This window comes from Theropithecus gelada, chromosome 8 (genome assembly GCF_003255815.1).
Source record: "Theropithecus gelada isolate Dixy chromosome 8, Tgel_1.0, whole genome shotgun sequence".
In the NCBI taxonomy this organism is placed as follows: Eukaryota; Metazoa; Chordata; class Mammalia; order Primates; family Cercopithecidae; genus Theropithecus; species Theropithecus gelada.
Window position 1 is genome coordinate 104173729 of NC_037676.1, and position 24644 is coordinate 104198372.

Genomic DNA, 24644 nt, shown 5'->3' on the forward strand with positions numbered 1-24644 from the left:
AGGACACCAGGGGTTCCCTGGAGGCAGCTTTGGAAGAGGAAAAGATGAAGAATGGGATGTAAGTCCCAACCCTGGATCAACTACAGCAGCTCTGATCTTGCATGTTTCTTGTTTTGTTTGTTTTTGTTTGGTTTGGTTTGGTTTGGTCCTTTTTAAGACAGGGTCTTGCTCTGTCACCCAGGCTGGAGTGCAATGGTATAATCTTGACTCACTGCAACCTCTACTTTCCAAGCTCACATAATTCTCCCACTTCAGCCCCCAGAGTGGCTTGGACCACACGCGCATGCCACCATGTCTGGATAACTTTTATATTTTTCATTGAGATGAGGTTTCTCTATGTTGCCCAGGCTGGCCTTGAATTCCTGACCCCAAGCCATCTGCCGATCTTAGCCTCTTAAAGTGCAGAGACTCCTTTACTGTCATTTTTTACTTGTCTGAGCCACCATGCCCAGCCTGATCTTACATGTTTCTACATGGGCTTATGTGTAAGATTTTATTTGAAGAAATGGTGCTGCTATTAAGAAGAAAAAAAAGAAAACTGCTAGTCTAAGTGAACTAAAATATCAGTACTTATTTACATAAATATGAAAACTTATGGTATACTTAATGAGCCAATAAAATATCTTCTGTGGTAGAAAATCCTCCTCCTTAGCAAGGTATAAAGGAGTCCCTGGAATTCAGGCTCATCCTACTTACCCAGCCCCATAGCTTGCTGCTTTCCACAAAGCCAGACCCAATCGCCAAATGCATCATAGCCATTCACAGTGCCACATCATGACACATACAGGTTGCTTATGATGTCCTGACTCCTTCCACTCCTCGCAAATTGCTGCCTCTCCATTAGGAGCCATTCAGATGCCCACCTTCGATAGAGCCTTATCTACTTTGACTCTCTCCCCACTCCTCAGGGAAACTATTCCTTCCAGTGTGCGTACACTCACAGCACCTCACTAATACCTCTGGTATATTATATATGTGACTCTCTTCCCCACCATGCTGTGAGCTCTTTTACCTTTAATCAATCCCAAGTGTCCACTGAGTAAATAAATGAAGATAATTCCAAAATTGCTTGTGAACTAAGCATTGCTACCATAAGGCTGTATCATAGTAACATAGTGAATAAATAATAGGATGTTAAGATTTGCTTCAAATTTTAACTTTTTCTGAGTATATAACACTGTCCATCTTCCTCCTCTAACTCTGTCTCCTTTTAGATTCACAGTTCTTTTGATTGAGATTGTTTCAATAAGACCTATTTGGGAGCACAATTTCTCAGTTTCTCTTTGGCATGAATTTCCAGCATGGTTTCCATCCCAAACACAGTGTAACACTGACACAGCCAAGAAGACACAGATGCACATATCTACTCACTCAAAGGCATTCTGACTTCTCTCTTCCACAGAACTCTGACTTTTTATTGAGTTTAGTCTTCAAGTATAAAGCCCAAAGAAATAATATAATAGGGGCTTCAGACTTCTTTGCTAATCCCATTGATCCTACTAGCACACCTCCAGACAGCACCTTCGATTTGCTCTGCTATCTCCAGAGGAAAAGAAGGCAGAGATTTGCATGCAGAAGAGGACAGCAAGTCAAAGTGTGGTGATGGTTGAAGCAGGGGGAGATGTCAAGTCAATGGAAGTAAAAGAGGGAGAACAAGATAGAGTTCTTCTTTCAGCATCAATAATTAATCCAGCTTCGGAGAGTTTTCGGGAAAACTATAAGTTAATTAAATTAAAACAATTAATAAGTTGGCCAACCTGTTTTGGTTAGCCCAAGACTTTCTTGGATTTAGCACTGAGTATTCCACATCCCAGAAAACCCGTTAGCCCCAGGCAAACCAGTTCGCCATAGCAATGCGATATAAAATATTTCCTGACAAATTAGCAAAGATACAAATATGTACTTATAATACCTAGTGTTAGCAAGGATGCAGAGTAATGAGCACTGACATTGTCAATGGGATAGACACTGAATCAGTGTTTTTGGAGAGCAATTTGGTTAAAACAACAAAACAAAACCCTTACTAACATATATACAAACTTCATGTTAAAAATGGCAAATTAAATACACCTATTGGTATCGTTTCCCAGTCAAAACTCTAATAAAATGACAGTAAAAGAATGTAAAAATGTAAATACACACATAAAAGAGGATGAAGAAGAGACAACATCAGAAGAGAGATATCAACAAATTTTCAGAAAATGGAAAGCAGTTTCACACGTGGTTGGATTTACAGAGTGGAATAAAACTGAAATTATCCATCTGCAGTGATTGAAGTCAATGATTTGCCCTTCAAAAGCCAGAAAAATCTCAGGAACGACAGGCACCAGATCCCTCTGAAAATAAAGGTGAGAGGTGGAACTGAAAATAAGAAGGGTGATAAAAAGGTAGTTAGAAAGCATTTTTGTTCCAACGCACTCTTCTCTACCCCACAGTTAGGCGACTTCCTCCCCTATCCCAAACTGATACTGGAGGTTTACTTACAAGAGGCTGAACCAGAGAGGTTCTGAACAAAAGGCACAGCAGGGAGTGGGAGTAAGACCAGAGACTGAAAATGGGATTCACAGTTCCCATCCTGTACTCAGCATCTAGAATGTCAGCAGTCTGGCAAAATATTGGAGGATTTCTCTTGGAAGAAATAGAATAGCCCTAGAGAAAAGTCTACAGTACAGATATTTATGGGTTCCTCAACAAAATGAACAAGTGTCTGGATGATAGCCCCAATGAGAATCCCAAGGAGCTCCATTCCGGCACACAGAGCTTCCAATGAACTTGTTAGTATTGTGCACTTAATTATGAATGGAAAACAGAATAACCAGATATTTGAGAACAATCTCCAATGAAAGACATGCAGCAAAACAAGAGGAGAAATGAACTTGCAAGAAACAAAAAATGTCAGAGGCAGAAAAAATTTAACAATTGTGATGGTTAATCTTGATTGGATTGAAGGATGCAAAGTATCATTTCTGGGTATGTCTGTGAGGCTGTTGCCAAAGGAGATTAACATTTGAGTCAGTGGACTGGGAGAGGCAGACCCACCCTCAATCTGGGTGGGCACCATCTAATCCGCTGCCAGCATGGCTAGAATAAAGCAGGCAGAAGTTGGAAGGACTAGGCTTGCTGAGTCTTCCGGCCTCCATCTTTCTCCCGTGCTGGATGCTTCCTGCCTTCGAACATCAGACTTCTAGTTGTTCAGCTTTTGGACTCTTTCACTTACACCAGTGATTTGCCAGGGGCTCTCGGGCCTTCAGCCACAGACTGAAGATTGCGCTGTCGGCTTCCTTACTTTTCAGGTTTTGGGACTCAGACTGGCTTCCTTGCTCCTCAGCTTGCAGATGGCCTATTGTGGGACTTCATTTTGTGATCATGGGAGTCAATTCTCCCAATAAACTCCCCTTCATATATACATATATCCTTTTAATTCTGTCCCTCTAGAGAACCCTGACTAATACGATGATAATTAACAGCCTCAGAAAGGCATAAGATACTATATCCATGACCAAGAATAGGAGGCTAGATAAAGACCCCTTAGCAAATTAACAAAGAGATTCTAGAAGCTAAATGCATGATAGTAGAGATTTTTTAAGTTTAATAAACAATTTTGGAGACACAATTTAAGAAATCTTCCTACACATAGTATAAAAAGAAAGAAAAGAAGTGTGAGGAAGAAGAACAGAGAGAAAGGATAAGAAGAGTAGTGCATTAAACCAAGATGTCCTTGTTCTATTATGAACAATAGAAATTCTGGAAGAGAAACTATCAGCATGTTCCCAAAACGGTAATATAAGAACATTTCCCAAAACAAAGGGCATGAGCTTCCAGACTAAATGTGCCCATGTGCCCAAAGGCCTGGCACAATAAATTTTTAAAAGACCCCAAAAGGGCATATCATTGTGAAATTTTTAGAATGTCAGAGATAAAGAGTAGATTCAAAAGTTTCTAGAGATACATGACAGGTTATTATTTTTTAAAGGCTTAGAAATCAGAATTGCAGTTTTGAAACTTTTCAAAAGCAGCATTGTACTTAAGAAGACCATGGATCATTGTCTTCAAAATGTTAAGAGCAAATGATTTCCAGTGAAGAATTGCATTCCAAGCTAATACTGAAATGAAGAACTGGACCATGATAAATATCTTTTCATATATCTTTTCATACATGCAAGTATTAAAACTTACCTCCAATGCACGCTTTCTTCAGCTGCTGCCTCAGGAAACTACCGGAGGTTAAGTTCTATAAAAACAAGGATTAAAACTTGGAAAGAGGAGGACCTGAAGGCCATGGAGGACATCCAACACAAGAAACAGGGGAATCCTCCCAAGGTGAGAATGAAGTGGATTCTCAGAACAAAAGTGTGTTGTAGGTTTAGAGAATAATCACTCCTGACTGACACAGGAGAGCAGAGAGTTCCATAAAGACAGCTCCAAGAAACACACAAGAAACCACTAAAGCACCAGAAATGTTGACCCTTACTGAGAAAATTGTTCTCCTCTCTTGGAGCTATAGCCATTGGCAATTAAGTCCAGGAGAATAAAAACGTTGTACAAGAAAGGAAACGCAATCACCACATGTATCCATGTGGCTCATATGTTAGATATAATGAGTCAACCATAATGACATAAACAGTGAATACTGTTTTAACCCATAATTGTGATAGTATTATATTGGGAAGATGGGAGTAAGAGAAGGTGTGCACTGGAGAATTGAGGGAGAGCAGGGGAATGGGGGAATGAGAGGAGCTAAATCATCATCTTCCATTATAAGGAGATTGTGTCAAAATTGAAAAATCAAGAAACAGCAGTATATGCAGATTGTTTAGAAATATGGAAGCAATTGTGAGCTATAATTGCTTGTACTAGCCTCTGAAAGCTGAATGTTAAATTTTTAGAAATTTTATAAGCTGGTTGTTAAACACAGTCGTTATTTAGAATTAAATTATATAAGCTTATGGTTAAATAAATTATATTTAAAAGCCAAGGTAATACATTTAAAAACTCATCACTCCTCTAGAATTGGAAAAGCAAGGAAAGGATTCTTCCCTGGAGTCTCCAGAGGGAACCAGCCCTGTCTACACACTGATTTCAGCTCAGCATGTCTGTCCAGACTTCTGACCCCCGGAATTGTAAGATAGTAAATCTGTGTTACTTCAAGTCATTAAGTTTGCAGCAATTTGTTATACTAGCAAAAGAAAACTAATAGCGGCAACTTTGTTCCTCTTGATTTGGGTTGTCAGTGGGGCTGAAGGGGAGGAAACTGAGAGACCCCTGACCCAGGGGAAGTTGACTGTGGAGCTCACTAGATTCCTGCCACCCTCCGAGTCAGTGGGGTTTCTCAGCTTACACTGGGAGAGCCCACTGTGGCTCTAGCCATCAGACCACACTACATACAGAACTGCTAAAAACAGGCGTGGAACACACAGGTGGGAGGAGCCGTGGGAACAAAGACCTCATGAAAAACCTGGAAGACATGGTCTGAGCAAACCAAAGTCAATATGTTAAGCCCATATGCGTGATATTTTAAAAAAAGCAAAAAAACCCAGCTCACCAAAGTATACAAGTGCCCTACCTCAAGAAAAGTAAACATGAAAATTGCAGTCTAAAAGAACAAATACGGCCGGGCGCGGTGGCTCAAGCCTGTAATCCCAGCACTTTGGAAGGCCGAGACGGGTGGATCACGAGGTCAGGAGATCGAGACCATCCTGGCTAACACGGTGAAACCCCGTCTCCACTAAAAAATACAAAAAACTAGCCGGGCGAAGTGGCGGGCGCCTGTAGTCCCAGCTACTCGGGAGGCTGAGGCGGGAGAATGGCGTGACCCTGGGAGGCGGAGCTTGCAATGAGCTGAGATCCGGCCACGGCACTCCAGCCTGGGCGACAGAGCAAGACTCCGTCTAAAAAAAAAAAAAAAAAAAAAACAAATACATCCAATGGTAACGAATCATTAGACAGCTCTGTGTTGAGCACCTGCTATAATGTTTCCATTGTGTTCTCTCATATGTTGTTGCATTTCTCGTACCTATGATCCCATCTGAGACCCTATGCATTTGTAAGATAGGAAGGCAGATGAGAAAATTAGTGTTCAGCAAAAGTAGGTGCCTTGTCGACACAAGTTAGCTGTTAAGGTTGCGTGTGTTCCCAGGTCTCGACTTCATGTCCAGGTACTATTTACCTTTTCACTGCACAGTGCTGCAGTAAATAGAAGATACATTTCCTTGCCCTCAGGGAGTTTGTAATCATTTATATCACAATTATATAACTGTCATTTAAAATAATAATAATAATTCCACAAATCTGCAAAAGGATTCATCACCAGGCTGCCCTTAAGTAGCAAACAAAACTGTTGCATTCCATGATACCACCAAGTATTCATGCACAGGTTTTAAACTATCACATCTGACAAAGAATTAGAAGTTACTGTGCCTTAAAATCAATCCAAAACAAACGATTGACTTTCACAGGTATTACAATATAAGTTAATGAAGAAATGAATAAAACTATAAAAATTTGTTTTAGTTGCAGTTTTTCAGGAACACTGTTTTTATATAAAGTAAATCTACACGATAATTAATAAACTACTTACGGCAATTGTGATATTTTCTAGGACTTACAGGATTTCCCTTAATCAAGTCTGAGGCTACAGGCATAACGTTTTTCTAGAAGCTGGTTCCAAATGAATGGTGTTTTAATTACGATCCATGAAGCCTCCTCAGTATTAATCTTTCAAAGTCTTGTACAAAAGTTAGAAAATGTTTAGCATGTGCTTCACTTTGCTATGCTTTTTTCTAAAAGCAAACTATTCAAATTACAAGCAAATAGTAACTAGTGATTAATATCTAATAGCATAATAAAGGAGGCAGTCAATTTTAACTAAAATTTTAAAAAATGACAAATATCCAAGTACAGCTGTGTACATTTCTCACTGACTTTGATTGCTGCCATTTATCATTTAATCTCATGCTAGTTTTCTCTAACAGGGACAAATAGAAAATCCCTCCCTCATTTGGGGAAGAGTCAAAGTTAGGTCACATGCCCTGTCCTTGGCTCCCTGGGATAAGTGCTATGTGACTAAAGAAAAATTTTTCCAGCTTTCTCTGACAGCTCACTCCCCTTTAAAAAGGCATTATTAATAACACACATTTGTTAGCACTTATTAAGCACTCACTGTCTCCCAAGTACTCTGCTACAAACTTTTTCATATTATTTCATTTAATTTTCACAACAACCCAAATGAATCAGGAGTTTCTGTCATCTTCAGACGTGAAGACCCAGGAAGAAAAGTCAAGTGTGTAAGTCCTCACAGCTACTGAATGATGGTTCTGAAATCAAATCCAAGCAAGCTGACCCCAGAGCCTGTTTCTCCACACTGTGTGCTCACTTCCTCAGAACTCCCACCCAGCTCCCAAACCTCCTCCTCACTCCATCACCTTCTCATTCCCTTTCATCCGGGAATCATTCTCAAGGCGCGAGGGGTGGTATGGAGGAAGATCGGAGCCTATCTCATCTGTGACTATTTTCTTATCAACCTTGGGGTTTTTCTTTGATCAACTAGATTTACCCACTCAATCCAGATATTGGTTCTGTAACTGTAGGGATGATGTTTCTTTCCATTTGCCAACTTGGCCTCTGCCAAAGTCTTGCTTTCAATTTTTAAAAAAGATTGTATCACCTCTATCCCCTCCCCTTTCTTTTTGAAATGTTTTAAACCATGTTTCTCACTTTTTTTTTTAAACCCAGGCTTCCTCTATCATCATCTGCCTTCTCCCACCAGCCAGGGGAATTTAGGCTGCCATTCCATTCTGTGGTTGGTATTCTTAAAATAATAGGGGATTGGAAATTTAGAGATGCTTCCATGGGAGGGCAAGTCTCTATTCCTGTGTTGAATGAAATTCACTTCCTTATCATTCCACATTCCACCTGATATCATATCAGGTAACCATTAAATGCTTTGAAAAACACAAAAGCACTCTGAGAGGCTAGAAAGCTATGGGTGAGAGTGGGGAGGACTATTTCAGACAGAGGGGTAGAGGAAGGGCTCTCTGAGGCAGTGACATTTGACAAAGATCTGGATGAAATGCGGGAGTGAGTGTGTGACCATTGGGGGAAGACTTACTTGGCAAGAAACGGCAAACCAGGTTGTGGTTTAAGCACTTAGGGACGGGAGCTTTCAAAAAATGCTGACGCCGGCTTTGCATCCCTGAGCAATGAACTGAGAATTCCAAGGGGATGGGCCCCGGGCATTAGTGTTTTTTAAAATCTCCCCACGTGATTCTGACATGCAACAGAAGAGAGAACTAAACTACATTAACCAACCATCAGAACAGCACCTTGTAATCAGATAGTATTATATACTTTCCCAAGCATTTATATGTCCTGTATATAATTTCAATTAAGCTCAATCAATCTATAAGACACTTAAAGCAAATCTACTTACTGCCATACGGTGGCTCAGAGAACATAAAACGTTCCACTTCAAGTCGCCTGTGGAGTGGTGAGTTCCAGTTTCCTTCCAAGAGGCTAAGTGTGTGCAAATGTGTCTACTCGACACACAAGGATATCAACAACCAACAACAAAGCGCGACCATGACCTACAAAAGCCACAGTGCATGTGAGGGTGATGGAATGCCAGTGCTGATGGGGGCTAGTGGGATTAATTATGGATGCCTCCATGGAAAAGTAGAATCTTAAATGCTGACAGAGGAAAGGAGAGAGATCTGGAGAGAGAGAGGTGAGACAAGCATTTTAAGGTAACAACAAACAGCATCTTCATAAAGACTTGACAAGAAAAGCTATATTTTATATGATCTGATAGGATTGTTCCAATTTTCTTTCTTTCTTTTTTTCTTTTCCTTTTTTTTTTTTTTTTTTTTTTGAGACAGAGTTTCCCTCTTCTTGCCCAGGCTGGAGTGCAATGGCATGATCTTGGCTCACTGCAACCTCTGCCTCCCGGGTTAAAGTGTTTCTCCCATATCAGTCTCCTGAGTAACTGAAATTACAGGTGCCCACCACTACACCCGACTAGTTTTTGGTATTTTTAGTAGAGACAGGGTTTCACCATGTTGACTAGGCTGGTCTCGAACTCCTGACCTCAGGTGATCCACCCACCTCAGCCTCCCAAAGTGCTGGGATTACAGGTGTGAGCCACCGCGCCCGGCCGGATTGTTCCAATTTTCTAGAAGGACAAAGAGTACTTGTAATCTTTATCTATCTTAAATGAAGGACTCAACATAGATTTGTTCATGAGTTTATAACAGACTGGTTAGAATGGTATTTTTATTATAATAAGTGCTCTCATCAGCAGATGGGACAGTTCAAGGACTCAACAAGAAGTAAGGGGGTTCTAGTTTCTCCCTGATCATGGACAGATATGCACACAAGAGCATCTAAGACTATGTGTATAAATATTCTACATCCAGAATAATAGAGATTTTGAATGATGAAAACTCACATGTTTCTAATTTCATTGTAGCCAAAGACATATTTATTATTATTCCCAATTTTATACCAAAGAACCAATCAAATAAAATGATTTGAATTCCCTTTCCTGTTGTGTTTGTTGGAGTTTGAGGCAGAGAAGTCAAATCTTTTCCCTGAGTTTGTGTTTAGGAGGACTCCTGGAGGGCTATTCCTAGCCTCTCTTCTCCCTGCCTCACTGTCCTAGGGGAGAAGCAGTGTTTTCTCTAATCAGTCCTTTGGGGATAGAAACTAGGAATGTGGAGCCTCAGCCCTTCCTCACTCAGTGTATCTCTTTGAGGTGTTAACTGCCTGCAGGACACATGAACTCTTACATGGTCCCAGCCTGTGCTTTAGGGAGGCAGGGTTTATATTGTGGGGAAAGCTGCTGGGGTTTCCTTTCTCCTCTCTCTCTCTCTTTCTCTCCTCTCTCTTTCTGGGTGGCTGCAGTGGTAGTGTTTGTGAATGTGACATTTCTTTCATTAAGTGTGAATTCACAGGTCAAGCTCTCCAGTATGGTAGGTTTACTGGATCCTGGTGTAACTGAACTCAAGATTTTCTCATCCTACCCTCCTTTACTCAGTGTATTGTATTTGTGCTATGGTATTTGACAATAATAAATACTTGGTTTGGGGAATAGCCTTGTGCCTAAAATAATTTTTTTAGGAGCCACAGACTGTCTTATTTTTAATTTCAAGTGGATGGGGCTATTTCTATAATAATCTTAGGTCAATTATCAACTCTTCAGATGTATTGAAAAGTGATCCACTTGGGTGATCTTGTGCCTAACTCTACTTCCAAGTGCTTCAGTACTTGAGAGAACTATATCCATTCCTGGAAGATAGCCAGGCTAGGGCTGTTAAAGGAGCCTCGGCTGTACCCAGGCACCAGAGTGTGCATCAGTCTAGCTGAGTCTACTCCTATCAAAGTCTCCATTAATTTCCATGTTGCTAAAGCCAATGGTCAATTCTCAGCCTTCACCTTTTCACCTCCCAGCATCATTTGACACAGCTATTCAGTGTCTACTCCACGAAATGATTTCTTCTTCCTACCTTCCCAAATGCTTGTTCTCATTTTCCTTTGCTGGTTCCCCCTCATCCTCCTGATCGCTACGTTGGAGTCACCCAGGGCTTAGATCTAGAAACTCTTCTTTTTTCTGTCCACACATACTTTCCAGGCGATCTCATCCAGTCCTATGGCTTTAGATAAAATCTACATGCTGACAATCATCAGTTTGGCTCCTCTCCCCTGAACTTCAGATCCACACCTTCAAATACCTACTCATCTACTTTGCATGTCTAATCGATGTTTAGGACTTAACATGTCCCCAGATTGCCCCTTGATCTTTCCTTCAAATTCTGTTTCCTTCCCAGTCATTCCCATTCTCGTAATGGCAATTCCATTCTGGTTGTTTAAACCAAAACCATGGTGTCATTCATGACTTCTCTTTTCCTAACACCCCAGTCAGATACATGAGAAAATCCTGTTATATGAACTATCAAAACAGATCCAGAATCTGACCTCTTCTCATTGCCACCATTTCCACCACCAAATTTTAACACTAACAGCCATTCCCAGGGGTATCACAATGGCCTCCTAACTGGTGTCCCTAGTTCTGCCCTTACTCTCTTCAGCTTCTTCAGAATGCAGCAGCCAGAGAGGTCTGACTTAAACTTAAACAAGTCAGAGCATGTCACTTCTCTGCTCAGGATCTTCCAAGCACTCCCATCTTACTCAGAGTAAATGCCAGAGTTCTTATCTTTAAAGAACCCTCCATGCTCTAGCTCCGTTTTCTGCTCTGACCACCACCCTCTGCTATCCCCCATCTCTGTTCTCTCTGCTCCAGCCACTCCGGCCTTCTACTGTTCCTCAAGCACACCCAGCCACACCCAACACAGGCCTTTGTACTCGGCACTCCCTCATCCCTGCATGGTCTCCCACCAAGTATCTGCCAGGTTACCTCCCTCGTTTCCGTCAGGCTTTTCCTTAAAAGTCACCTTCTCAATGGAACTATCCTTGGCCATTCTATCTAAAATTTCAAACTGCCTCTACCTTCAATTTTCCTATGTTTTTTTCTCCTTAGCAATCATCACTACCTAAAATACTACATGTTTTACTTGCTTACGTTGTTCCCTATCTAAATATCAACTCCATAAGGACATGGTTGCCTCTTATTCACCGCTCTCCCCCAGGACCTAGCACTGTGCCTGGCGCACAGTAGAAGCTCCATAAAGAATTGTCAAATGATTAAATGACGATGAAGCAACTTCTTAGAAATTTCTGAAGTAATTTTGAACTTTACCTTTGCGATTGGAACTTTGATTCCTTTGGATTTTTAACTCCACAGAAGAGCTTTCAATTTTGGATTTTAATTTCTTTGGACTTTAACTTTGGAATTTTCACTGGCAAGGGGATTTAATTTGTAGCCTTTATTTTTTGTCTGTGAAATGTATCATGGAAAAGGGTTTATATAAATTGAAGTCATTGCCATATCGTGGACATTTTATTAATATTTATCATAAAGTTGTCATGTTATCTCCCTGCTGAATCTCTGATGATCCTACTGAACAATGTGACATAATTAGAGATGAATTTTTCAGCTTTGGGTAATTTAATTAATGCACCATCTCTAATGTGACATTGAAGTTCATTGTTCACTCATTCAATAAAATGTCATCTATGCCTAGGTATGCTGTGCTCATTCATTTGAACCAGGGGTCAGCTGCAAATTGAAGGGCTGAGGGCCATATCTGGTCCCCTCAACCCTTTTTTCTGGCTTGCACATTGTTTAAAACAAAATGAAAATAGATTTTTAGTTTTGCTAAGATGTAGCAACACTGGGCCTCTTCCCTGGCACTGTATGTCTACTGCCTCCTTTAGAAGGGACTGACAGTCTCTGTTTGACTGCGGTCCACCTCCAGGCATTCAATTATGCTGCTTGCCTGGCTGTTGGAGGAACACTGCTTGTAGATGTCAGCATCTGGCCCCTGCTTGGGCCTCTAGCCTTAGAGGGCCCCACTTTCGCCTTTTTTTGTCTGTGATCCTCCTCATGTGTCAAGGAATCTGAGAGCCCTGTGCCCACACTGAGCTTGCACTGATATTCTCCTAAACCCTGACAGCCCTCCAGGTACCAGGGATCCTGGAATTTCCTGTTCAATTGGTCTGAGCTGAAGAAGGAGAATAGGATCTGGAGGCAGGAAACCTAAGGCTGATTCATGCTGACTTCCTAGAACTAAATCAAAAGGAAAACCCCAACTTTTCACACCTAAGTAACAAAAGGACCAAAGGCTACTCCCTTTGCAAACCTCCCCCATTTCCGCCTGGCAGATGGAAAGTTGAAAGCACCTCTGATTAGTTGCTTTCCACAACCAATCAGATGTTTGCATAGTAGCATAATTTTGGGACTTCTTTTCAGCCTCTGATTGGTTGCAGAAAGCAACTCCTTGACACATGAGGAGGGGCACAGACAAAAAAAGGCTTTCTGCAACCAATCAGACTGATCACAGGCCACTACTTCATTTGCATGGAGTGCATGGCAAGTGCCTGATGGAAAACCTCTAGAGGGTATTTGGACCCCAGAGGATCCTGTAACCAGGGTCCTTAAGCCAATGCTCGGCCTGCTCCCACTCTGTGGAGTACACTTTGATTTTCAATAAATCTCTGCTTTCATTGCTTCATTCTTTCCTTGCTTTGCTGTGTGTTTTGTCTAATTCTTTGTTCAAAATGCCAAGAACCTGGGAAAATTGCAGTCAAGACCCTCTACTGGTAACACAGCCACTCCTAGGATCTGTGTGAGCCCTTGCCTGGGGAGGTCCTCCCAAGGGCAGACAAAACAGTTCTAGTGTAGGGGGCAGTGATGGTAAAGGATGGAGCTGGAACAATGTGGGCCTGGAGAGTTCACACATGTGGTAGGCCTCCCAAAGACATCCACATCCTAGTTTCCAGGGCCTATGAATATGTTACTTCCCATGGTAAGGAGACTTTACAAATGTGATTAAGTTAGGGATCTCAGGAAGGGAAGTTTATCCTGGATGATCTGGACAGGCCCAATGGAGTCACAAGAATCCTTACGAAAGAGAGGGGAGAGGATCAGAGTCAGTAGTAGATGTGGTGATGGAAGTAAGAGGTTGGAGTGATGAGATAAAGGGGCTCTGAGCTAAGTAAGGAATGTGGGCAGCCTGTAGAGGAGGGAAAAGGCAAGGGAAGACATTCTCCCCATAGGGCATCCAGAAGGAATGCAGCCCCCCTGGGACCTTGATTTTAGACTCTGATCTTCAGAAACACAAGATAAAAAATTGGCATGGTTTTAGGCCATGACATTTGTGGCTAATTTGTTACAGCAGCTACAGAAAACTAATACAGCCTGATTGCATGGGAGTCCTGCCACAAAAAGCCAGGGATGGGAAGGGGAGACAAGGTGAGGGGCTGCAGGTTCCATGTGCCTCTTGCCTCAGGCACCCTAAAATATTAATTGATAAGAATAAAATCTCAAAGTCCTGTTTTAATAAAAGACTTAAACCAAAGTCTACACACGTATACTAATTTTTAAGTGTCATGTCTGTGTGATGACTAAAATTGTAGGTATTGTTAGCATAATGGCATTTAAGTAATCCTCCCATTTATGCATTTGTTATAAAATCATTCAGGAGTGTGTTACAAAGAATAATTTAATCAAATCATGATAAACCAGATGTAAGCAAGAAAAATATTTTATTGGGGCTTGATTTCATGTATCTTTTTGACAAGCTTCAAACCAAAATTCTCTGTATCAAATTTCTCGAATATTTACATGTGTTTTCTGTTCCCAGGAAACAGACACCATAATATTTTATTTTACAGTTTGAAAATTGAGGAAATTAAAAACAGAAAATACACTAGTTCATGAGCATGGGACAATACTAATTCACCAGAAGAGGGGACTCAGTTAGATGTTGTGTTCTTTCCAACTCAGCCTCCCATCACTCTCTTTACTTCACACACTTAAAAATTTCCCCCCATCAGAAATATAATGACGTCAATAGTTTAGATATAAAGAAAAATGACTTTTTCCCTACTAAAGAGCAGTGTTAGAAATGAGTGTTTCAGAGAAGGGACAGAACAAATACCTAATAAGAAAACCTTTTCCCATAGTTCCTGTCTTATCTTAGGGGATTCTATTAAAGTTTGATTTGGCTGCACATGTACTCACCAAGGTCCCTTTGTTCACATAAAGTTCATATGAAACAAACAAGAATAAAAATCACATAAAAGAGAGTGCACCTAATAATCCTATTTTTTTTTTTTTTCTGTTCCGATGATTTAAGTTGTTACTTTGTTTGAACCATTTCATGAACCAGGCAAGGGTAGCAAAGTGGGCTGTGAAACTCACTTTAACTCAGTGGCCCACACATATGCAGTGAATTCCCTTCCGGAAGAGGCCAACTCACCACTGCTGCTGCTGAGATTCATGTACTCTCCCCAAAGGTCTGACTTAGTCAAAGCATTGACATAGTCTTGAAAATTCTGAAAAGTGAAAGATGGTCTGTTTGTTTTGTTTTACTGGGGACAAAGGTCTGGAGAAATAGGATTTGGCCCACAGGTCAGCCTCTACAGAGACTCAAGAAATGAAAAGAGAAAATAAAGAGGGAATGAGGAAAGAAACAGCATCTAACAAAAAGGTTCGAAAAGGGTTCAAGGGACCATGCTCTATACCCCTCCACCCAAAAAAGAAAATGTTCATGAGTTATCTAAAGAACATCTGGCCAAAACTGACCTGAAAAATGTAATTTCAGATGAATGTTCTCTCAAGTCTGGAAAGAAACCAAAACCTTATTATAAATATCCTAGTTGAGGTTTTAGAAAAACAGTATATGAAACTGCATTTCATGTGTTTGAGTGCAATTTAATTCTTAGGTTTTTCCTAAATTCATCCCAGGAAACAGTAATTGATAGTATTCCTGGTACAGCTTAACCAAGAGCTTCTTGTCTTTTGGACGAATCTGTCCTGTCTGCTGTATAGACCATACCTAATTTCCTCAGAGCCTCCCAGTTCCTGTCCCCTTTTGGAAAGGATGGTAACGATATTAGCACTCCCTCTTAATAGGCACTATTTTTAAATAGAAAAATCTGGAAAAGCACAAAACAATACAGAAGGTTTTTCAAATCAGCCTTTGTGCAGCTGACTTGGCTCCTAACATACCTCCCTCCTCCTAATCAAAATTCTAGATTGGAACTCATCAGCTTCGACAGGGGCCCAGCACAATGCATGCTAGACCCCAACACAGTTCCCCTCAACAGGGCTGGGACCATCTGCAGGCACTTACTTCAGCTGTGTGCCAGGGGAGATGTTCCCAAACAGAGATATTTTAATCCTCTGGAATTCAGATTTTCTTTTTTTTTTTTTTTTTTTGCCATACCAATAGCTGGTTTTAATTTTTTTTAGAGGAAATACTATAGTTTAAAAAAAGAGTTCCAAAATATTTAACAGAATTTCCAGCAATGATTATTTCTAAAATGTAAAGATTTGAAACATAATTTGTACAAAACTAAAAACCAAAAGGATTCATTCTTGCTTTTTCTTTTTTTAAAAAATCCAGACAATTTGTCACAAGAAAGTTCAGCATGTGATAGCAGCTGCAGCCTCAGTCACCCTCAGAATTGCTGTCCCTCCTCATGGGGACAGAGCTCTGCACTGAGGACAGCAACACATCTTTAATCAGCTTCTTAGGGTTTTCCTCCAAGTCCATCTTAATTGCTCCAGATTCAGACAGTTTTCACCCCAACTCATCTCTTGTCAGGTTCATGCCGCCAGATGCCAGAGGACTGATCAACTGAGCCTTGATGTCTCCTTCCAGGTAACAAATATCATGGGCAGATTCCTATCAGGATAATTGGGTATGCAGGTTGTTGAAAATGGCTTTGATAAATTTGACATCAGGAAACTTTCTGGCAAGTCCACTGAGGTGCTGATTTATCAGGGCACAGAGGGGAATTCCTTGTTTATAAAGGTGCAACATGACCCACAAGCCCTCACCAGCTTTGGTAACTTCTTGAACATAATACTTCCTTGAGACCTCCAAAACTTCTCCAAATGTATTCTTCAGTTGAATTGCTTTCCACTCAGCGAGTCTCGGCCATCTGTACATTTCAATAGCATGTTCATCCTCCTCATTAAACTTGTCTTCATCATCCTCCAGCTCTTCCAAAGTCATATCTTTGTATGTTGTCACCACTGACTGCTGGGGGATGCACTGCTCCTCTTCTGCCTCCTCTTCCAATTCTTTTAGACTTTTCTTGGTGGGTAAGATGCCCTTTTTGCCTAAGATGTCATTCCACACAGTGTCTGTGTTGGGGTCCTGCATCTTGTTTCCAATCGCTCAAGCCAGTTGTGCTGTGAAATTCAGATTCTCTAAAAACATGTTTACAATTTAAATTTGGCTGACCCTTGCAGATATGTGGGCCTAAGTCAATAAAATCTATATCATGATAAAGGCTAAGGTCCTTCCCTTTCTTAATTAAGTATGAAAAGATGCTAGAGAAAGTCTACAGTCATTTCTAACTCTTTCTCTCTGGTAGTCTTAGATCCATCTTTCATGCCAAAACTATATGTCATAGAGGAGCTGACCTGTTTAGAGCATGATTCCAATAGCAGGAAGCATATTGAAGAATATCATACTTTGGGCCTCCAAGCTGAGCCCCTGTGTGTATCTAATCAGTTCTCACATCATAAGAGAGAGAGAATCCGAAAGTCCAAAATGAGGAGGAAATGAGGATCTCTGCAAAGTCTCTCAACTTCCACTAATGCTTTGCTGCTAAGAACAACTGCATTTCTCTGCAGCAGTTTTCCCCAGCACTCCTCTCACTTTTCTGCTGCTTTATTTTACCTCAGCTAATTGCTCTTTCCCTTCAGCATGTTCCTTTCCCATTGACTTCTGTTTTTTAAGCCAGCATAATACCTTTCTTTCTTCTTTCCAGCAGCCCTTGGCCTCTCGGGAAGGCTTAGTCATTTCTGCACTACATTCCAAATCAAAATAAAGTGAACAATCTCCAGTGCCTTGGAAAGGGCTCCCTTAGATTTTCATTAAGAATGGCTTTTTCTTTCCTCCCAAGGCCTAAGATCACTGGAAGGACACGGAAGGCAGTGAAGGCTCCAGAGCTCTGTCCCTCACCTTCACGGTGGTGTTTCCCAAAGTGTGAAAGGCAAACCACTAGAGTTACTCAAGACAATTTTAGTGGTGCATAGTTATGGTGGATTATGGTTGTGTATTTGTTTTCATGTGCTTTAGAAAAAAGTATAGCGGGCATATCCAACTTCAAAGCTATTCACAGCTATAACTGCTGCTTAGGGCAGATGCAAGGTAAAAAATATAGAGAGGGAGTGGTCTAAAGAAAGACATTAAGTAAACAATAATATAGATAGAATGTGATATAGTAAAAATCGTGGAGATGGGACCTGAATGACAAAAGCCTGGGAAATGCTGCTTGGTGGAAATGACTTGGATCTAGGAAGAATGGGACATGATGTCAGCTCTGGCCATACTGCCGCCCCCATTGCAAAGCCCTGAGCTTGGGGTAGAGGGTGGGAAAGCAGCTGTTAGCCTATGAATCACCAGGCTAAGATTCACAATTTCACACCAGGGACCAAAAATACTCAGAAATGTTTCTGAATGGATAAATCAACTTCATATTATGCTATAACCAAGGATAGCATTGCCATTAAATTTACGATTAGAAGCACCCCGATCCAAAACTCTTTCAGTGTGGAGGCTAAAGCCTGCAAAGGTCACATGATTTGGCCCAGTTTCACCCCAGGAAATAGTAGCAGCACTAGAACTTAGACCTCAAACATGATTCATTCTAAATCTTTCTACTACATTTTGCTGCTAGATGTCTTTCATATGCCCAAAAGTCTTAACTACTCCTGAATATATCTAGCTAGATTTCACAGAGTAGTAGGAGATAAAATCAGAGAGGTAACACGGGATGGGGGAGATTGTGTCAGAACTTGAAGGCCCATTTGAGGACTTTCGGGAGCTCAAAGGTGAAGCTGATAGCTGTATCTAGACACTAGAGAATTAGCAGTAAACAAGAGACAACAAACTTTTCCATTGTAAAGGTTTACATTTTAATGGAGGAGAAAATCTAGAATCTGAAATTGCAAATCACCTATGTCTAAATGCCAAATAAGTAATGGCCCAGGATGATAGGATCCACACTGGGAAGGGTTTCCATGGGTTATCTGGCCAGCTGGGCTTTGATGGCCTCTTTCAGCATTTCCCACACTTCTGCTATATCCCAACAACCAAAGGCCTCCAGCCGAACAGCTGCATTTTCCTTGACCAATTTTTTTCTTTTTTGAGACAGGGTCTCCCTGTGTTGCCCAGGCTGGAGTATACAGTCATAGCTCACTGTAACCTCCAACTCTTGGGCTCAAGTGATCCTCCTGCTTCAGCCTCCTGAACAGCAAGGACTACAGGTGTGCACCACTAAACCTGGCTAATTTTAAAGTTTTTTTTTTTTTTTGTAGAGACGAGGTCTTACTATGTTGCCCAGGTTCGTCTCAAATTTCTGGCCTCAAGTGATCCTCTTGCCTCAGCCTCCCAAAGCACTGGGAATACAGGCATGAGCCACTGTGCCCAGCCTCTTATCCAGTTTTTAACTCCTCTCCTCTTCCTAAGTAGAAGGGGAGGGAGGGAGAAAATGGGAAAAAACAAACTGGCCAGAAAGAGAAAGGAGCGGAATCAATGGAAACGATGATTCTCCTACGGAGTATTTTAAATCCTGAGCTATGCCAGACTAAGTTACCTGTGTTAATATTTTATTATTACATTATTAAATTGACAACATAACTGCATAGTAATCATGACTAGCCACTACTGAGAGTTTGCTATGTGCCGGGAAGTAGCCTAGACAGTCTGACCAACTTGATCTCACTTATTCCTTACCACAACACTATGACACAAGTACTATTATTTTTCATTTCACAGAAGAAGAACTGGATGATCGGAGAGGTAAAGTTCCACATCCCACAGCCAGTAAATGGCAGAGTGCAGTCACAGATGTCAGGATGCTGGACTCCAAAGTCCTGGCTGTTCGTCCTGTTCAGGGAACTCCCCTCCTCAACAGGAGGCAACAGCTAGCTCAGGCTGTCCAGTCAATGCACCATTCACACAGGATTTCCCTCCTTGCAAGTGTTCTTCTCAAGAATAGGCCCCCTCACTGACCCTGTCCCTTTCATCACTTCATTGTCTTTTTTCTAACCTCTCTGCTCGGTGCTCCATGTCCCCTGGTTACTGGGGTAATGGATATCTCGGTGGTTTTTGCTAGATTTCCATGACCATTGTGGTCTGCCTCTATTTCCCAGCACTTCTCAGCCTTTTAATTCTCTCCTCATTATTGAAGCCAGCATGGAGCAATTTTTCAAAACATCCAATTAGCAAGTGCACAGAAGGAACTGGGTCCATAATTAATTAATGATTCTAAGATGCAACAAAGCAAAAGCAAAGCCAAGGACGTGGAAGGCACCAAAAACTGAAACTGCATGAGGAAGATGTTCACATTCAGGATCCCTCCCGGGGAAGGACAAAGAATTAAACAATGTGCTCACTGATTCAAATCCCTAAAGCACCTCTACATGTCCTGGAATTGAAAAGACATCAATCACTGGGTGACAGTCCCAAGTGGAACATCTTTCCCCTCCACGATGAATGACTGCCTCTGTTGTAGTGGTGAACTGATTCTTTCTCTATTGTTTTTACGAGAGAAGCTTGGCCCCTCTTTCGTCTCAAAATTGTTCAACTCCTTTAGTGACAGTCTTTCTAGCTAGATGGTCTAGCCTCTGGGATTTCTTGCTCTTCCCCAAGCAGAAGTCAAGTTAATATACCAGGATTTAAGAGATCAAGCTAGGATGACTGTGGAGACAGAAAAAGGGAAAATACTAGAGAAATGCCCGGATTCTCAGATGTACAGTTGCTATTCTAATTTGGAGAAGAAAGGAGGGCTTGGATGGAAGTCTACCCAGATCAAATTCTCGCAGACATCAACTCGTTCTCCAACACACAGGGTGAAGTGTAAATGACAAGGGAGTGCTGGCACAGTTATTAGTCAGATTGCTGTCTTTTCATTAGGAGGAAATAGGGATTATGTTTGCTTTTGATTATTATGAACAGTAGTTGCTGCCTGAAAGACTAGAGACAACAAAACAAATAGCCTGAACAGTATTATAGCAAGTTCCTGCATCTCACAGGACATCATGATATACTTGCCGTTAGTGAAAATTAGAAGACGTACATAAACCATGACAGTTGTAGGAATCCTTCACTACTTTTTCTTACCTGCAGCCTAATTTCCTTTTGGTTCTACATTGTGCTAATGCCAGCTTTCAGGACTTATCTCCGTACTTAAGGGAGTATATCTAAACCCACTCTACCAAGCCACAGACTAAGCATTTTGCTTAATACCATGGCAATGGATACAAGCAAAGTTAGATGAGAAGGAAAATAAAATGTCACCAGGACATTTACAAGACATAGTACTTATTGCTGCTGCTGCTCAAATCAAGTAATAGTAAATACTATTATGCATGTTGCTAAGCAATGTCACATTTTCAGTCCTTAATAACTGCATTAGTAACACAAGATGGGACAAACTACATTTTGACATCAATGAGACATTTTGCCTTCTTTGAATAATCAGCCTAAGCAACTGATGACTTCCAGCACAAAGCGAAAGTGGTTATCTTTTCTCCCCCGGCTAGGATATGTATGAGAGCTCCGTGGTAAATTTCCTATTGGAAAGACTAAGGGTTCTCTCTGCTAACCCATTCCCCCACAAAGTCTTCAAGTCTTAAGTAAAAAATAAATGAATTAATAAATAAGTAACATTCTTTCCCTGAAATGTCTCCTCTCAGCTATTGTATATGCGTATGTAGCAAGTGCTAGAAAACTGTGAATTTTAAATACAGTTAAAGATTTGAAGTAAAATGCATCTACAAATATATATCCTTCAGATTCAAAGATAATACTGATTTGAAGGATCTTATGTGAAGATAATCAACATTGCAGCAGTCCCAGATTCTGTTATTAATGACAACCCTCTGGTTTACAGATACTAGAAGGTTGCTTAGGGTGAGTTGATAACTAATGACTTCTTGTCCCTCTCCCCATGTTACCCAGCAGTCCCTGATTACCCAGAATTCCCAGTTACCCAGCATTCCCCTATTATCCAGCATTCCTAGTTACCCAGCATTCTCTTGTTACCCAGAATTCCTAATTACCCAGCATTCCCCCATTTATCCAGCATTCCTGGCTACCCAGCATTCCCCAGTCATTCTGCATTTCTCAGCTACTACATAAGCATTAGTCAGAAACAGTCTGCAAGAAAATAACCTTTTCAACAGGATTTTACCAATGGAATTCTGGAAGCTTCCATCTCATTAGAGGAACAGTATTGCATAAAAGATACTATGTATGAATATTATAACACGGACCCTGGAGGCAGACTCCCTAGGAGGAATCCTGATTACACAATTTCCCATTTAAGTGACTTTGGGCAAATTAATGTCTTTGTGTCCCTTTTTTTCCTCACCTGTTACTGCAATGATTAAATAAGTTGATATATATAAAGTACTTAGAGCAGTGCCTCCTTCTGGCTCCGGGGAAGAGCTGTTTGAACACCTCCCCATTAAAACAAGCAAATACTGCAGTTAGTAAAGGAGAAAGCTGACTCCAGAATGTATCCTTAGGATCTATATTTGTTGCTTTTATATTTCAGAGGAAGCCACTGATCTAATGAAGCTAGAAAATGCTAAATTTTGAACTCCTATAACATCAAACTGTTACTAATTATGGTTCTGGGCATATGCCATATGTTTCCCAGAAATAACAAATGTTCCACGGAAAAGTCAGTGGCCAAGGGTGGGAAAAACATATAGTAAATGTCCTGTTTTTCTTGGCTGTTAACATTAATATAACGAAACATTCAGTGAAAACTATGAACATTCAACTGCAACTTCCTACCAATTCAGAAGACATTCTTGAACTACTGAAAGTGAGAGTTGTTATGTTCAAATAGCGTTGTCAAGTAATTTATTAAGAATCTTGCATTTTAAACTTTGAAAAATGTTACTCTGACCCATAGAAATTACACTGGTAGATGCTAAACTAATTCCATGTGATTCTCATTTTCAGAAATACAATTTTAGACTGTTCAAGAGTTTCAGTATTTCTCCTCGAGCTGCATAATAGAAAGCCATTTTGGTTTTAAATATAATTTTGTTTTTTACAGGGGTTCCCTTGTACAAGGAACACATTTCTCTCATACAGTCTTGCTATTTAAGAGGCTAATTGTTTTAGATTTCTTTTAAGCTTCCTTTATTTTACTGAAGTGAACTTGAAGTAAGTGAATTTTTACAACTATCTAGTGAAAGAAAATTAAATTATTGATCAAGTGATCTTTATAAGGAGGTCATACCAGCACCAGGAGGCTAAGATTATGTTTTCTTTTAGTAGATTTTACATTAAAGAGCGTGTATTTTAAAAATAAATCAGCCTGATAGTCCCATTTATTCTTATTTTCTGTTATAAGTAAAGGATGATGATCCTATAGGTGTTAAAAAGTGATCAAGATCTAATCCAAGCTACTTTGGAGGCAGGAACTGCTACTGACAGAACCTCTGCATGTAATCAATGTGCTGTTATGTGAAAGTCAATGCCATGTCCTAGAATTATGATGATGAAAAAAAGCAGCCCTAGGTTCTGTCCTCATGGAGCTTAGAGTCTAAGACAGCACTGCTTAAAATGTGGTCTATAGACCAGTCTTATCAGACTTCAATAAGGCAAATACAGATACTGCAAGTAGTTGTCAATAAATTTTTATAGCAGCTGGATATTGCTGCAGCATCCAAATGTGTAATCAAGTGAACTCATCTCATTGAATGGGGTATGGAATGGTTTGGAGATTGCCAAACTTGCATGGTGAGTTTCCTGTGGTAGATTCTAAGTACTGGTAGTCACAGACAGAAGGACACCTATTGATTTGTGATGAATTGGAAAGTTTTTCAAAACTGAATTCTCTCCCAGATAGCATGAAAAGCACTACTCTAGTGCTTTCAAAGCATTATACAAAAAAAAAAAGAGAGAGAGAGTTTAATTCCAACTAAGAAAATTTGAGAATATTTTGTCAAATAAATGATTCTTAAGAGTGGATTAGAATTTGAGGGGTAGAAATCACAACATGAGAAGGGCTATGGAGGCAGAAAAGTGCAAAGATGACCTGGGCTACCTCCTTCATTATGGCTGGAATATGATATGGGGACAAGGCAAAGGGAGGTAATGGAGATAAATGTGAAAAGATGGATTGAAGCCAGTTACTAGAGGGCCTTGAATGTCATGAAAAGGAGTTAGAACTTTATTTTTGAGATAATCAGAAGTCCTTAATATTTCTGAACAACATCATGACGCAAAAGAAGCTCTATTTTTTCCAAATAATATTGGCTCATTTGAACTATATGTGACACTTTAAGGCAGGAAGCCTTTAAGTGAGGTGAACAATAACAGTAAAAAGGAATTTCACTTTCATAAAACCACCTAACAAAATAAATATCTATTAAAGTAAAAAAATACAAATAAAAAGGAATTTTATTTAAAAATAATCTCTTTAATGGTGTCATATATTACTACATGTCTAAGTACATTTTTGCAATTTGAAGTCTTCCCTGCACCACAGCACAGTAAAACACCACTTTAGAAGATCTAATCATGTATGATTGAAGTAATTTTGAAATACCATTTCTTAGCTTTACAGTGACAGATAGAACACATTCTTCCCATTTTCAGAAACTTTGATTAAGCCACAGATAATATGGGAACATTAACCAGTATACTATTATAATAAATTACACTAAAATGTCAAACACCATCACCAAAGGACACAAGAGCAGCACTTTTTTTCTCTCTGTTATTCTCAGCTTCCTATAAAACTAGAATTGATTTCATTAAATGTTCCTCATTTATGTCTCATTTAAATTTGGTGCCAAGGCACCAAAAGGCTCTTAATTCTTGCAATTGACTGAAGTGGAGTCTTTGTGGCATTAAGACTCTCATAAACGTATCTTCTTCAGAAACAGCTGAACCACTAAGTAAGATTTAAACTTTGAGGGTAAAATTTTCTAAGGTTTTAACAAATGAAATGAGACTCCCAGAAAAACGTATTATCACATT

General features: G+C 40.3%; 1 protein-coding gene and 1 pseudogene across 5 annotated transcripts in view; both read right to left on the bottom strand.

Annotated features, from left to right (window-relative positions):
• Positions 1-24644, bottom strand: part of NCALD (neurocalcin delta) — a 446402-nt gene that overhangs the window by 182681 nt on the left and 239077 nt on the right. The window lies entirely within an intron of this gene.
• On the bottom strand, positions 16068-16787 carry LOC112629844 (annotated as a pseudogene).